The sequence below is a fragment of the Labeo rohita genome, chromosome 6 (assembly GCF_022985175.1).
Source record: "Labeo rohita strain BAU-BD-2019 chromosome 6, IGBB_LRoh.1.0, whole genome shotgun sequence".
Lineage (NCBI taxonomy): Eukaryota > Metazoa > Chordata > Actinopteri > Cypriniformes > Cyprinidae > Labeo > Labeo rohita.
In genome coordinates this window covers 4137879-4151051 of record NC_066874.1, presented here as the reverse complement: position 1 = coordinate 4151051, position 13173 = coordinate 4137879, and the positions used below count along the sequence as shown (strand labels likewise).

Below are 13173 nucleotides of genomic sequence, written 5' to 3'. Positions count from 1 at the left end.
AGCTTTGATTTTCAGATCGACATTTTCCTTATTTTCTGCATTGCTTTTTTATCTTGTATGAATAATGCACACCTGCTCATGTCTATGATGCAAGGCTGTTGATTGGTTATGTAAAGGATTATCGCAGACCTGACAACCTTTCAATTGTATATTGATGGAATCCTATTATGGCAGAGAGACCATGAATTATGAAAGACAAAACATAAAATGTATTGATAAAACATCCTGCCCCTATCGAGGCAGTTTAGCCACAGATAAACTCATGTCCTGAATTAAATCCATTGTTAAAGTGTAATTCTTTCATGAAATCCTCTATGATTACAGATAAGCCCTAAGGTCAACTGAGAAAGCCACATATTGAAAGATATTGACATATTTGAGCAGTTCCTTTGTGAACAGGTGAGTCACTTTCTTAAAGAGATTGAGCTTTCTCCTTCCCAGATGCTTTACGATTCAATGCATTTAGCTCAAGTGTTCTTTAGAGACCAAAGGAAAAAGGACCACATTGCTTTTGTATCACAAGAACTAATATAAAAACACCTCGTTGACTCTCTAGATGCCAGATAGACCTGAACTTTCACAGTACCTCCATCTTAGATGAAAATACTTTTCTTAAAGCCAATTAGGTGTGTATAGTGAACCGTCTGTACAATAACTGGGTGAAGCTAGTTTTGCCGTTTTCAAAATGTCATTTGCGTGATTGTTGATGCGTTTTTAAAACGTCTTGTGATTTGTAACGTCGCTGCTCTTTGGAAAATGTACTTTTTGAAAACAAGTCTGACAACAGCACTGAATAAAAAACAGATATTTTCAGATATTCAAAAAATTATAAAATGAATGATTAATGGATATTCTACACTTCTCTCAATTTTGCTTCGGTTCAGTCTGCCAGAGAATGAAGTGCAAAAATCTGATAATGAAACATGCTAAATTTTGCATTCAAGATAATTTGAATGCAGCGTGCTTTCAGTTTTCAACATTTAAAGGTTTTTCACTTCAAACTTCTCATGATTCCATTTGCAAGACCTGGTGAATTTAAATACAGGCTTTCTGTGAACTCTGCAAAAAGAGCTAATCAAACCCGAAGCGACAAGGCTGGGTTTGTTAGATTCACGTCTGCGAACCAAGTGCATTTACAGAAAGGCTTTAGAAGTGCACAGTCACTGTAAGTCATAAAAATGTGGAACTGCAAAAAGATAACCAAAACAGAAGTGTGACCTCTAACTGCAATAAACTGTAAAACGCCAAGTGCTGGGGAGTAACTAGTTACATGTAACCATGATACGTCATTTAATTACACAATAATTGTAGCTGTAATCTGCAACTGTAATCTGAGAAAAAAATTATGAATTTATGAAAAAATTACTTATGAAATTGTTAAAGGAGAAGTCCACAAGATTCACATATAATGTACTCACCCCCTTGTCATCCAAGATGTTCATGTCTTTCTTTCTTCACTCGTAAAGAAATTGAGTTTTTTGAGGAAAACATTTCAGCATTTTTCTCCATGTAATGGACTGATATGGTGCCCCGATTTTGAACTTTCAAAATACAGTTTAAATGCGTCTTCGAACAATCCCAAATGCGGTTGTAAACGATCCCAGCCTAGAAAAAAGGGTCTTATCTAGCGATTGGTTATTTTAATAAAAAGAATACAATTTGTATACTTTTTAATTACTTAATTAATTACTTTTTAATGCCAAACGCTCGTCTTGTCTTACTCTGCCTGGACTGTTTTTTTCTGGTTTATGACAGTTAGGGTATCTCGAAAAACTCCCATCTCATGTTCTCCCTCAACTTCAAAATCTTCCTCTATATCGCTGTTTTACCTTTTTTGTTAAGGGTGCTTGATCTTCTTTGCATGTTCATCTGCAGCGATGTAGGATGATTTTGAAATGAGTTTTGAAGTTGAGGGAGAAAATATGATTGGAGTTTTTCGACATACCCTAACTGTCCTGAGGCAAAATACACAGAATTCAGGCAGAGAAAGGCAAGATGAGCGTTTGAGATTAAAAATTATTTAAATTGTATTTTTTAAATGAAAATAACTGATTGTTTTGCTAGATAAGACCCTTCTTCCTCGACTGGGATCATTTACAACCGCATTTGGGATGGTTTGAAGCCGCATTTAAACTGCATTTTGGAAGTTCAAAATCGGGGCACCATGTCAGTGCATTATATGGAGAAAAATGCTGAAATGTTTTCTTTACAACTGAAGAAAGAAAGACATGAACATCTTGGATGACAAGGGGATGAGTTGGTACTTCTGCAGTGATGTAGGATGATTTTTAAATAATTTTTCGGAAGTTGGATAAGAAAATACGATTGGAGTTTTTCGACATACCGTAACTGTCTTGAGTCAGAATACACAGAGTTCAGGCAGAGCAAGGTAAGACAAGCGTTTAAGATTAAAAGTATTTAAATTGTATTTTTATGTATTTTATGTATTTTTTTTTGTATTTTAATGAAAATAACCGATCGTTATAACCAAATAACCGATCGAACCGAACATAAACTTCTTTCTTTCTTCAGTATCTCACACAGCAGGAAGGAAACACAGGGAGGAAAATATATATTTAATCAGGGAGCTACTATTAATATGCGGGGCATTGAAACTGCTTTTGAATGCACAATCACTTTTTACTTTCACTTTCGATTTGCGAGCGCACATGCTCTGTGTATACTACAGCGGCAGTACTTACCACCCATTTTACAAGATCAGATGCTTGTCAGTGGTACTTAGGATCTGAAAATCATTCGCCATCGTTCTCAGTCATCTCCCCTTACTGTGTTTATGTGGTAAGTAAAATCTTATGTACTGTAATGTAACAGGTTATCGCTAACAATCTTCTAATCATGTCTCTTTAGTGGCTCACGTTATTATATTAGAACACTCTATTTGTTTTCTGTGCCTTTCTGAATACAGACACCAACCCTTCCCTGTACATCCCCTGCACAGCCTGGAACATAACATTTATTTCCATCATCTGCCATTTTCACAATTGTCCTCATTTGTTTCTGATATATGCAAATGTTGGGGGCGTAACTATTAATGGTCTCGACTATAACATCACAGTCCATGTTGTGTTGGGTTTCGCCTCTGTTTCAGTGGTCTTTTGCATGCACAAGATTTACATAAGAAGGAGGAAACAGTGGTGTTTGAGGCTCACAATATTTCATTTCCATGTACAGAACTGTTATTATTCAACTATGCCAAGGTAAATACAGTTTTCCATTCTATGGCACCTTTAAAAGCAACCGAGTTCTTGTCTGTTACAGTTTCCGACTAATTTAGGCGCCACGTCTGCCATTCTGAGAGCGTGGATACGGAGATATTTGAGAAAACGTGTCTCGCACATGCATAAATAAACATTCACACATGCACACATGTGTGGTGATGACTGTAGCTGTGGCTGCTTGGCTTTGGCCAGATGATGGTTCGGTCCAGCTCTCTGAACTGCTCTCCTCCACTACATACTGGCTGCCAGCCTGGCCTATCTACCTCTCACTGTGTGTGTGTCTGTGGGAGTGTGTGAAAAGGAGAGATAGGGTGAGAGAGAGCCGATCTCTGGGGTTCCGGACACTCCTGCTATCTTTAGGCACAATCTGGGCCGGTGCAGGATTGGACAGAGCAGGCCAGAGAGTGATAAATGTTCACCAATGGCCCATGTGGCACTGCCAAGAGATGAGTTTACATCACAGTCTCATTACAACTCAGATACAAGGTTACTGGGACAACAAAGCAGCGTCCAAAACACAATGATGGCGTCCAGATTTCACTGAACCGAGCGTGATGGAATCTAAAGGAAGTCAGATCTGGCAAGAGCCTTAACCCCAATAGACGTTGAGTAGGACGTGTCTCTTCCAATATTCAGATCGGTGCTCAGCTGATAAGGGTTTTTCGGTGATTCATTTTTAAAATTATTACATTTGATTCCTCCAGTCATGACAATGTGATTACATCCCTGAAAACAGCTATTACAGGAAGGCATTAGTGTTGTGACGTCAGGGCTGGTGTGTGTCATTTCCTCGTGTTTTCTGAGAAGTTGTCAAAATCAAGCCTGTGTGACTTAATGTGAGCTCTGAAGTTTAGTGTAAGAACCCCTAGAAAAAGCGCCAAATAAACAAGCTAATACTTAAAATGTAAATGAAGAAACATACATGAAGAGTTTATTTCCAAAAACAGATAACTCTGTTTTTAGCAATTTTCAAAAATCATGGTTTTTCATTGTGCATTCCAATTAATCTCAATCAAACTGTAGTTGGGTTATTTTGATTAAGTAAAAATAACTAAAAAATTCAGGTAGCTAACACAATAAAAACATGATTTTTGGGAAAAAAAAAAAAAAAAAAAAATATCTTTTTTTGCAAATAAACTCTTCAAATATAAATAATTATTTCATGCAACTGAAAGTATATTGCACAGCAAGTTAGACAAATATATTGTATGGTATGACACTGATCTCATTCAACATTTTGCTTTAAAAAGCAATGATGTCAAATCAGACATGGTGAATCTGTTGTCGACTGGAATTAGATTTTTAGTAGATAATGACTTATTCATATTCTTCACACAATTTTTTTGTGAATGACTTTAGAAAATTTGGAATATAGTTGTTTTTATGGACAAATATTGAAAATAACCAGTGTTCAGGAAAGTTACCTTTTAAAAGTAATGCATTACAATTTTGCATAACTTCCTTTAAAAATACCGGTAACGGTAAAAGGTCAGCACCAAAGGCATTGATTAATAAAATGGGATTATATACATAAAGGATATGTGTATTATATAACATAATTAATTAATGCGGGTTTACATCACATTCCGAGTTTGCATATCACAGTTTTTGTTCATTTTGAGGAATACTGAATCTGTTTTTGTGCAAGTGAGATGAGTAAATGCATGTTCACATTTAGTCTAGAACTACAGTAAGATTATGTTTACACAACACCTTACTTCTGACATGGGGACAGGAGAGCTGTCAGTCAGTAAATGGGAAAACTAAGTAACTGACATTACTTATTTGAAAAAGTAGCTCAGATATTTTCTTGTAAATAAAAAAAGTAATAAGTTACTTTACTAGTTACTTGACCAAAGTAATCTGATTACGTAACTTATGTTACTTGTAATGCATTACCTCCAACACTGAAAATCTCTGGGTTGACACATTTTTAAAAGATACACCTTTGTACCTTCCTTATCTCTAAGGAGTACAATATCATTACCTAAGAACTGTACATATTAGTACCTAAATAGTAATTTTAAAAGGGTATTGTCCTAGTGACAGCTTTTGTACTTTTTTCTGAGAGTGTAGAGCTTTTTTTAGTTTTTTAATATATTTTTTTGTGTGAACTATTTCTTTCACTGCAGCAAGTGCAATTTAATCGGAGGTTACTAGAAATATATATTGCAGGAACACATCAGCAAAAATGTGATGTCACGAGTTGGCGTCTGGCGTGTCCTTATGTGTTTTCCAGAAACTGAGAGGTTGACAAAACCAAGCCCACGGGACTTAGTGAGAGCGGTGAAGTTTAGAAGCTCCATATTTTTTTCTGTGTGTATGTGTGTGTTATGCAGCGGCCCCAAACTTGAGCCACACTTAAAATTTCTGAATGTCATTGCATTAGAAAACAAACTATCAAACCGAGTAGGATTTGCAAGCAAGTCCTGACTTTTCTCAGGACTAACTTTACTTTTCTAAACCACTTTTTATAATGACTTCTAACCAACTGGTTTTAGGGTGTTTTTTTATTTCCTGTACAAAGTCATTTTTCCACAAGTTCACACCTGTTCAGTTAATAGTTTGACAAGTTTCACAAAATTTTTCTTCATTTTGAATAATACATCTATGCTTTTATAATTTCAAACCTAATAAGATTCTTTTAGAAAAATCTTTTGCTGGAAAACAAAAGTGCTTATGCTAATTCATTTAAATACCAGTTTGATATTTTGTAACAAAAGCAATGCTGTTCATAATTTTTCAAATGTGGCTTCAGTGTCCAAATGGTTTTTGGGGCTGCTAAATCTCAGCAATATATTTTAGTCTTTCTCACATAAACTTGGACATTTCCCTTCTAATAACTGCACGTAGCATTTATGCTCTTTTGTTTGTCTGATTAAAAGTGAAGTCCTGTGTATGTGGGTCACGAGTCGTCTGCAGAGATCTAAAGTGTCTGTGAATAACAGGAAATAAAGAGGAGACAGAAATGGAGGGGAAATGGAGAAAAGGAAGGAGAGGAGATGGAAATAAAGGAGTGTTGGGCTCCATAACAATAATCTTTACACTTCCAACTGTAGTTTCATCCCCTGCTTGCTAAGCCAATGTCAGCGCCGCAGCCCGTGGGGAGCACAGCAGTGTGTATTAATTACAATTCTGATGCATGCTTATTGAAATCACACAAAATTAAAATTCTTCCATTTCAATTTGCTTCCTGAGAAGGAAATGTCAGCAGACAATGGCGTTTTTTTTCCCTCCCGACTTCGGGGAAACATACTTTATTTATTTATTTTTTTCCCCTTTTCGAGCTCCTCGTGACATTTGTTAATGTGAGTGTATGTTTCACATTTTTACAGTTTTATAATCGGCAGGCTGCAGAGCAGATTGGAGCAGCTGGCAGTGGGAGAGAGAGATAAAACTCTGATTAGCCCAGAGTGAGTCACACGAGATGTGCACGAGTGTGTATGTGTGCACACATGTATATATAGACACATTCACGGGGAATGAATTAACGGCAGGCGCTGGACTTGCCAGTCTCTCAGCATCCTCAGTCTGCCTGTGAGCCTGATGTACTACTGTCTCTGTGTTGAATCACAGTGCCCAGAGGCCTTTAGTTCAACATACTCACATTGAGAACTTGCACTAATCAAACTCATTTGACTCACATTGTCAACTAAAAAGACCAGCAGACACCAGCATGCTGGTCCAAGCTGGTTTATGCTAGGGCTGTGTTCGATACATTGATATGACGATGTATCATCACAGAGATTTGACGATATGAGTATAATTTGAATACAAGAATACTGTTTAAAACAGAGCAGAAAAGTGCTAGGTTTTTATAAAGAGACGTAATCCCTGAAACAGAGCTTCCTACTTGCGCAATACAGAAATATCTGCTGCTATTACTTATCTTTGTCAACCTGGCAACCATGTGTACGTGCTCTCTCACCACTGTGGATAAATGCGCTAGTTTTCCGAAAACACTGGTTAGCTTGCAGTTTAGGGATTTCCACTTCAATATTCTATTCTCAGAAAAGTGTAATTCATCACATGTTAATTTATGAGAGAGAGAGAGAGAGAGAGAGGCTGTGTATGTATGAATTACCACCGCTTTGCCATGTTTCTCTATTAACTGTGAAGCTGTGGCTTTAATTGCTTTAGAAACAATGATGTTACCAGCTCCTTGTTGAAAAAAATAATGCAGCTCTTCAGCTATTAAGCTATTTTATTAAAAAGTACCAGGACTGTGCTGAGACGTTTGTCTTGCTGAACGTCTGTGGGTGCGCGCAACGTGATCTGTTTGAGTGACTAAACGTGTGTGCATGAGATACAGTGAAGACAGCAAATTAGTTTTAGAAGTCTTCTAATTTTTATTTTTATTATTTAAATGTAGAGTGTGATAATTTGTGCAATGGTAACCTATCAGCAACCTAAGTTGATTTTTTTAATATATTAGAACGAGTACATTGCAATATAAATTTATTTGAAGGAGTGCATTATTATTAATGGGCTTACAAACAAGATGCAAACAATCAGAATATTGTACCTTGTGGGAAGTGCCCAATGTAAACATGAAACATACGCCATTACCTATATTGTACTGTGGTACAGTTATGTAGGTCCTTCATAATGCAGAGGTCAACTGCCTGTTATGCAATAGTTAGCAATGGCCCTGTGGTTTGCAGTGTTTAATAGTAAAACAGCTGTTTTACTAAATTCTGCTGAGGTGAAGTTCAGTGCAGTCCTGTATCGTGATACATATCAAGTATATTTTTAAGTATATTTGATGTAGTAAGTATACAAATATCAGTGTTCTAGTAGTATACTTTTAAGTGTACTATTTCAATGCTCCTTGGACTAAATTGGCCCACTTTCTAGTATATAAAAGTATACTTGTAAGTATACTTTAAGTATAACAGAAGTAAACTTTGAGTACACGACTAGTTTACATCTATGTAGTTTGTACTGCAAGTATGCTAAAAGTAAACTCATAGGTATAGTGGTAGTTTACTTATTTAATACTTTTTATGCATTTTAGTACACTTTGAAGTATAGTCTCAGTAAACTACTAGTTTAATAGACTTATACTGCAAGCATACTCATAAATGAACTTTACATCATACTTTAAGTATACTACTATGTCCCTGTTTATATGAATATCTGTACATACAAAACATCAAAAGAAAGAAAAGGGTAAACAAAAACATTTTATTCCAGCTTCATGCATTTTTTTTAGAAACACTTGAGTGTAGGTCGGTTGCATAAATAAAAAATAAATAAACAACTATAAAAATAAAAATCTATTCATGATAATCAAAACGTAGATGGAGTTGATCAACACCCCAAAGCTTGACAGTCATTATTACCTCTTCATGGGTTTTACATATCTATGGTTTTGATGCTGTTTTATGATGATTGTGTTAGATTACATGTGGAAGCGTCTGTTGTTTCCGTTTCTTCTTCACTTGTGTTTTGGAAATTCTGTACAGAAGATGTGCAATAGCGCCCTGTACCGTATAACAATGAAAACACAGATTCTCAGAGAACAAGTACAGCTCAAATATACTTAGACTTTTTGTAAGTATAAATCAAGTATACTTAAATGTCATTTTAACCCTTTAACTGCCACTCCCATTTTTTTACACAGACATAAAAATGCACTATCCAGACTTAAATTTTTATAATTTATGAATGAAAATATTTTGTAATATGATTTTAATGTATATTTTCCATGGTAATGCAATGTCTTATTTTAAAATGCCTTTCAAAGGATGAATTTTGAGATTTTAAGTTTTGAACTGATATATAAATTCTTATGATTTCTAAAACGTGATAGAGAAAAAGGCAACGAAGAAAGTCTTTTGTGAAAAAGGACAGAACTCATGTTATGATGTAGATTTTTTTTTTAAGTTGCACTCTTGACATATATTAATCTATTACTTTTCCTACATAAATTGTAACCCTAAAATATGGTAAAATATCTGTTTAGGAGTCTTAGATCTTTCCAACGATGTATAGTTTGTCATGATTAGACTAGGATTTATTTGTAATATGGTATCGTATTGTGACTTTGCTGGTGATACACAGCCCTAGTAAATGCTAGACCAGTGCTGGTTAATACTGATATTGCTCTGAGCTGCATTTCCCAAAAGTATTGCAAGTGTACAGGCTGGAATACACTGCACGTTTTTTTATAATCTGAACATATTTTAAAACACTAAGCATCATGCACATCTTTATAAATAGCTAAAGATTTTTTTTCATCATACACTAAATGACTGAACATCACGTTACTTTATATTTATAATGCTATTGACTTGACTGCATAGATGCTTTATAGAATAGATTAATTAAATCCATACCATAATTAAAGGACTTTACACAGTTATTGAACCAAACTGAATCAACAATGAATTGATTTCAACTGAATAATGACTGTTGTCTTTACAGCAGAATTGAATTATGTCTACATCACTGAATCGTTATTTTCCTGCTGCTTTGGAACAATCTGTGTTGTATAAAGCGCTATATATGAATAAAGGTAACTTGACTTTAGTTGTTCCGAACATAACAATCTAGGAGATGCATAATAGTTGAAAACAATATGTGGTCTAAAATTGGCTTAAAATATCAAACATGTTTAATATCCTTAAAGGTGGTCTCTACAATTTGCTTAGGCTTGTGATGCCTTTGGGAAATGCATCACTTGTTAGTTTGTTTCTGGCCTGCAACTGATAAGTGTTACTTCAGTGCTGGGATGCATTTCCTAAAAGCATCATTAGCCAACTATGGTCGCAAGTTCCATCATTACTAACAATTTTGTGTTTCCCGAAATCATAGTTCAAACGAACATTCGCAAACAGCGTCACAAACTTATGTGGTTGGAACTACAGCTGTCAACCTAGTATAACATATGTGACACTGGACCACAAAACCAGTCTTAAGGGTCAATTTTTCGAATGTGAAAGCTGAATAAATAAGCTTTCCATTGATATATGGTTTGTTAGGATATGACAATATTTAGCCGAATAACAACTATTTGAATATATGGACTCTGAGGGTGCAAAAAATCTAAATATTGAGAAAATCACTTTTAAAGTTGTCCAAATGAAGTTCTAAATAATGCATACTACTAATCAAAAATTGAGTTTTGATATATTTACAGTAGGAGTTTTACAAAATATCTTCATGAAACTTGGTCTTTACTTAATGTCCTAATGATTTTTGACATAAAAGAAAAATCAATAATTTTGACCCAAACAATGTATTTTTGGCTATTGCTACAAATATACCCCAGTGACTTAAGACTGGTTTTGTGGTCCAGGGTCACATATGGGTTCAATAAATTATGCTCTTGGGCACAGTAAGCAAGCTAACAGGCATGTTGGTCTTGCTATTGTTGGAATGGTTGTGCTGGTTAATGCCACCTAGTGCTTTTCTGTAGCTGGTTAGTGCTAATTTGGTGTTTGTCTAGCTACTGGACCTGTGTAGCAAAAATAGTTGGTGAATCAACCTGGTTAGTATTTCAAGTGAAGCTGTTTGGATGACATTTTACTTTCCCTGTAATAGGGAGAGGCCCATGGAATAATTGATAACTACATTTAAGTTCAAAAGTTTAACAACTCATGCCTCTTGTCTGAACAATCAGAAAAACAGATCGCACGTGTGTGTGCTTTAGGAAGTTATAATATAAGACTATACTCTCAGCATGATGTCAGCTCTAAACTGCTGGAAGATACAAGTTTGTTTAAATGGTAAAAGTTGGGTAATTTCAGCCAAAGGTCATGGGGTAAGTTGAGCCAGTAGCTCACACCTTAGTCCTTGTTTATGAAAATTGGCCATTGAAGTTTTAATGAAACTGTATTTCCCTGCAACATTTATAAGTCATTCATTGAGTACTATTAGTCCAGTTCTGTGTCGTCACTTTTTTATGTAACTTTTGTTCTGAAATTTTTTAATTATTTAAAAAATACCTACAAAATTGTGAACTGTATCTTTAAATAAAACCTTTAAGAAGTCATCTGTCCATCCATTCTATTATCCTAACCTCTTTGTCCCTATTAGGATTGCAGAGAGCTGGAGCCTTACCCAGCGTCAAACTCCCTGGATGAATGGCCAGTTCATCACAAGGCTCACACAAAGATTTTAAGAAGACATTTTTATTAAATTTCTCTTGCTTTGAGATAGCATGAGGTGAAAGTGTTCGGTTTTACTTCAGCATAATCAATGGCACAACTCCATGTGGCTCAACTTACCCTCCCCCTCAAGAGATCACTTTTTTTTTTTTTTTTTTTTTAGAAAGTCATATTTTAAAAGCAATTTTAGATCCAAAGTGAGGATCTAAAACCACATTCTGAAATTACAAATTATATAAGAATGTACATATTTAAGTTGGACCAATTACTGTTATATGCTCATATTAAACATGGCATAAGTAAAAAAAAAAAAAAAAAAAAAAAAAATGAACTCACCCCGCTCTCCCCTATTGTGAATAACTGTATCTAGTATAATTTTACAGTAAATTACTGTTAATTTTGAAAAAGAACAATTTATTGTTTAATTTACAGTAAAAAATAAAATAAAATAAATAAATAAAAATAAATTGACATTCCCAGAAATCCCTTCTTACGTTTTTTTTTCTCATTACTTATGTACATTAGGGCTTTATCTTACTCCTAATGATATTCAATTATTGTCATCCATGTTAGCACAATGGTGTTTAGTATTCGTATGAATGACACTGGACACCTTTTATATAATAATATTTCCCTCCTCAGCTTGTGGAAGAGATGCTTGTCATGAGCTTTGATTCATCATGTGATTTTTTCACCACCTGTTTTTGGTGGTTGTCAGTTTATTACAAAGCAGATAATAGTCCTTCAGTAGGTTGGTATATTAACATATCAGTTTAATTACTTTTTTTACTGCATGTAAAAAAAAGTATGTTCTAGCAACCACAATTATCATATTTTATCATAAATTTAATGTTTTGTTAACGGTGTAGTAGGGATGGTCTATCCAAAAATTAAAATTCTTTAATATCTATTAATCACCCACATGTTGACATAAGACTTTTTTTCTTTTGTGGAACATAAAAGGTGATATTTTTAAAAATGTAACATTGTTTTTTTGGTGACCAACATTCTTCGAAATATATCTACTTTATGCTCTGCAGAAGAAAGTCAGTCATACAGGTTTAAGTAAACAGTGACAGAATTTTTAAGTGAAAAATGTTGTGAAACCTTTTTTAAAACACATCTGCCGGTGACAAGTAGTGCTGCTCTTTTCAGCAGTACATTACTGTATAAAGAATAAATGTATATTACTAAAAAGCAGCACATGTGACACAGATTTGTTGTGCATATGTTACACACTCTGTCACAACAAGTCTAATTATTTCATTCTGAAGTGACATTCTGTTTTATCTCAAGGAGTAAAGCTTTTCAGTCTACATTTACATCCTCTATACAGTATATACAACCTAACACACGGCTGTACTAGTGAGAAAAACAGAAAGCATGGATCATTGTACTTACCAATTCACAGAAACCCTCTCAGACAAGTGCTGTACAGATGTGCCGCTTTGACCCTCGGTTATTGCTCTCAAAGTGTCTGTAATTCATGCCTATGATGGAGAAAAGACATTTCCATTCCTTTCAAACACCCTTAAATTGTAGGCGTGTCATTTGGTCAACGGCTGAGCTTGATAAATAGAATTCAAACCATTTGTAGTCTGACAGGTCGAGCATTTTGTCTTTGGAAAAATAAGAGTGAATGGTACACTTATCACCGTGCCACTGGTGCCTGTGGAGTAAGAATATATCAGAAAAAATGACTGCGGTGAGAATTCTTACACTCAGCCGTGTTGTCTGTAGTTTTCAATGAGGGTCTTTGAAAAGAGACTTTGTGTCTCAGTGGTTATCTGATGGCTTAGAATTGCTCTGTTGGGCCACAA

At 35.0% G+C, this 13173-nt stretch overlaps 1 protein-coding gene across 1 annotated transcript in view; it reads right to left on the bottom strand.

Moving 5' to 3' along the window:
- LOC127166460 (protocadherin-9) overlaps positions 1-12843 on the bottom strand; it is a 378320-nt gene extending 365477 nt beyond the window's left edge. Inside the window, exon 1 of the mRNA XM_051111733.1 lies at positions 12755-12843. The gene's annotated coding sequence lies outside the window, so the exon portion shown is untranslated. The remainder of the gene's footprint in view (positions 1-12754) is intronic.
- Between the last annotated feature and the right edge of the window lie 330 nt (positions 12844-13173).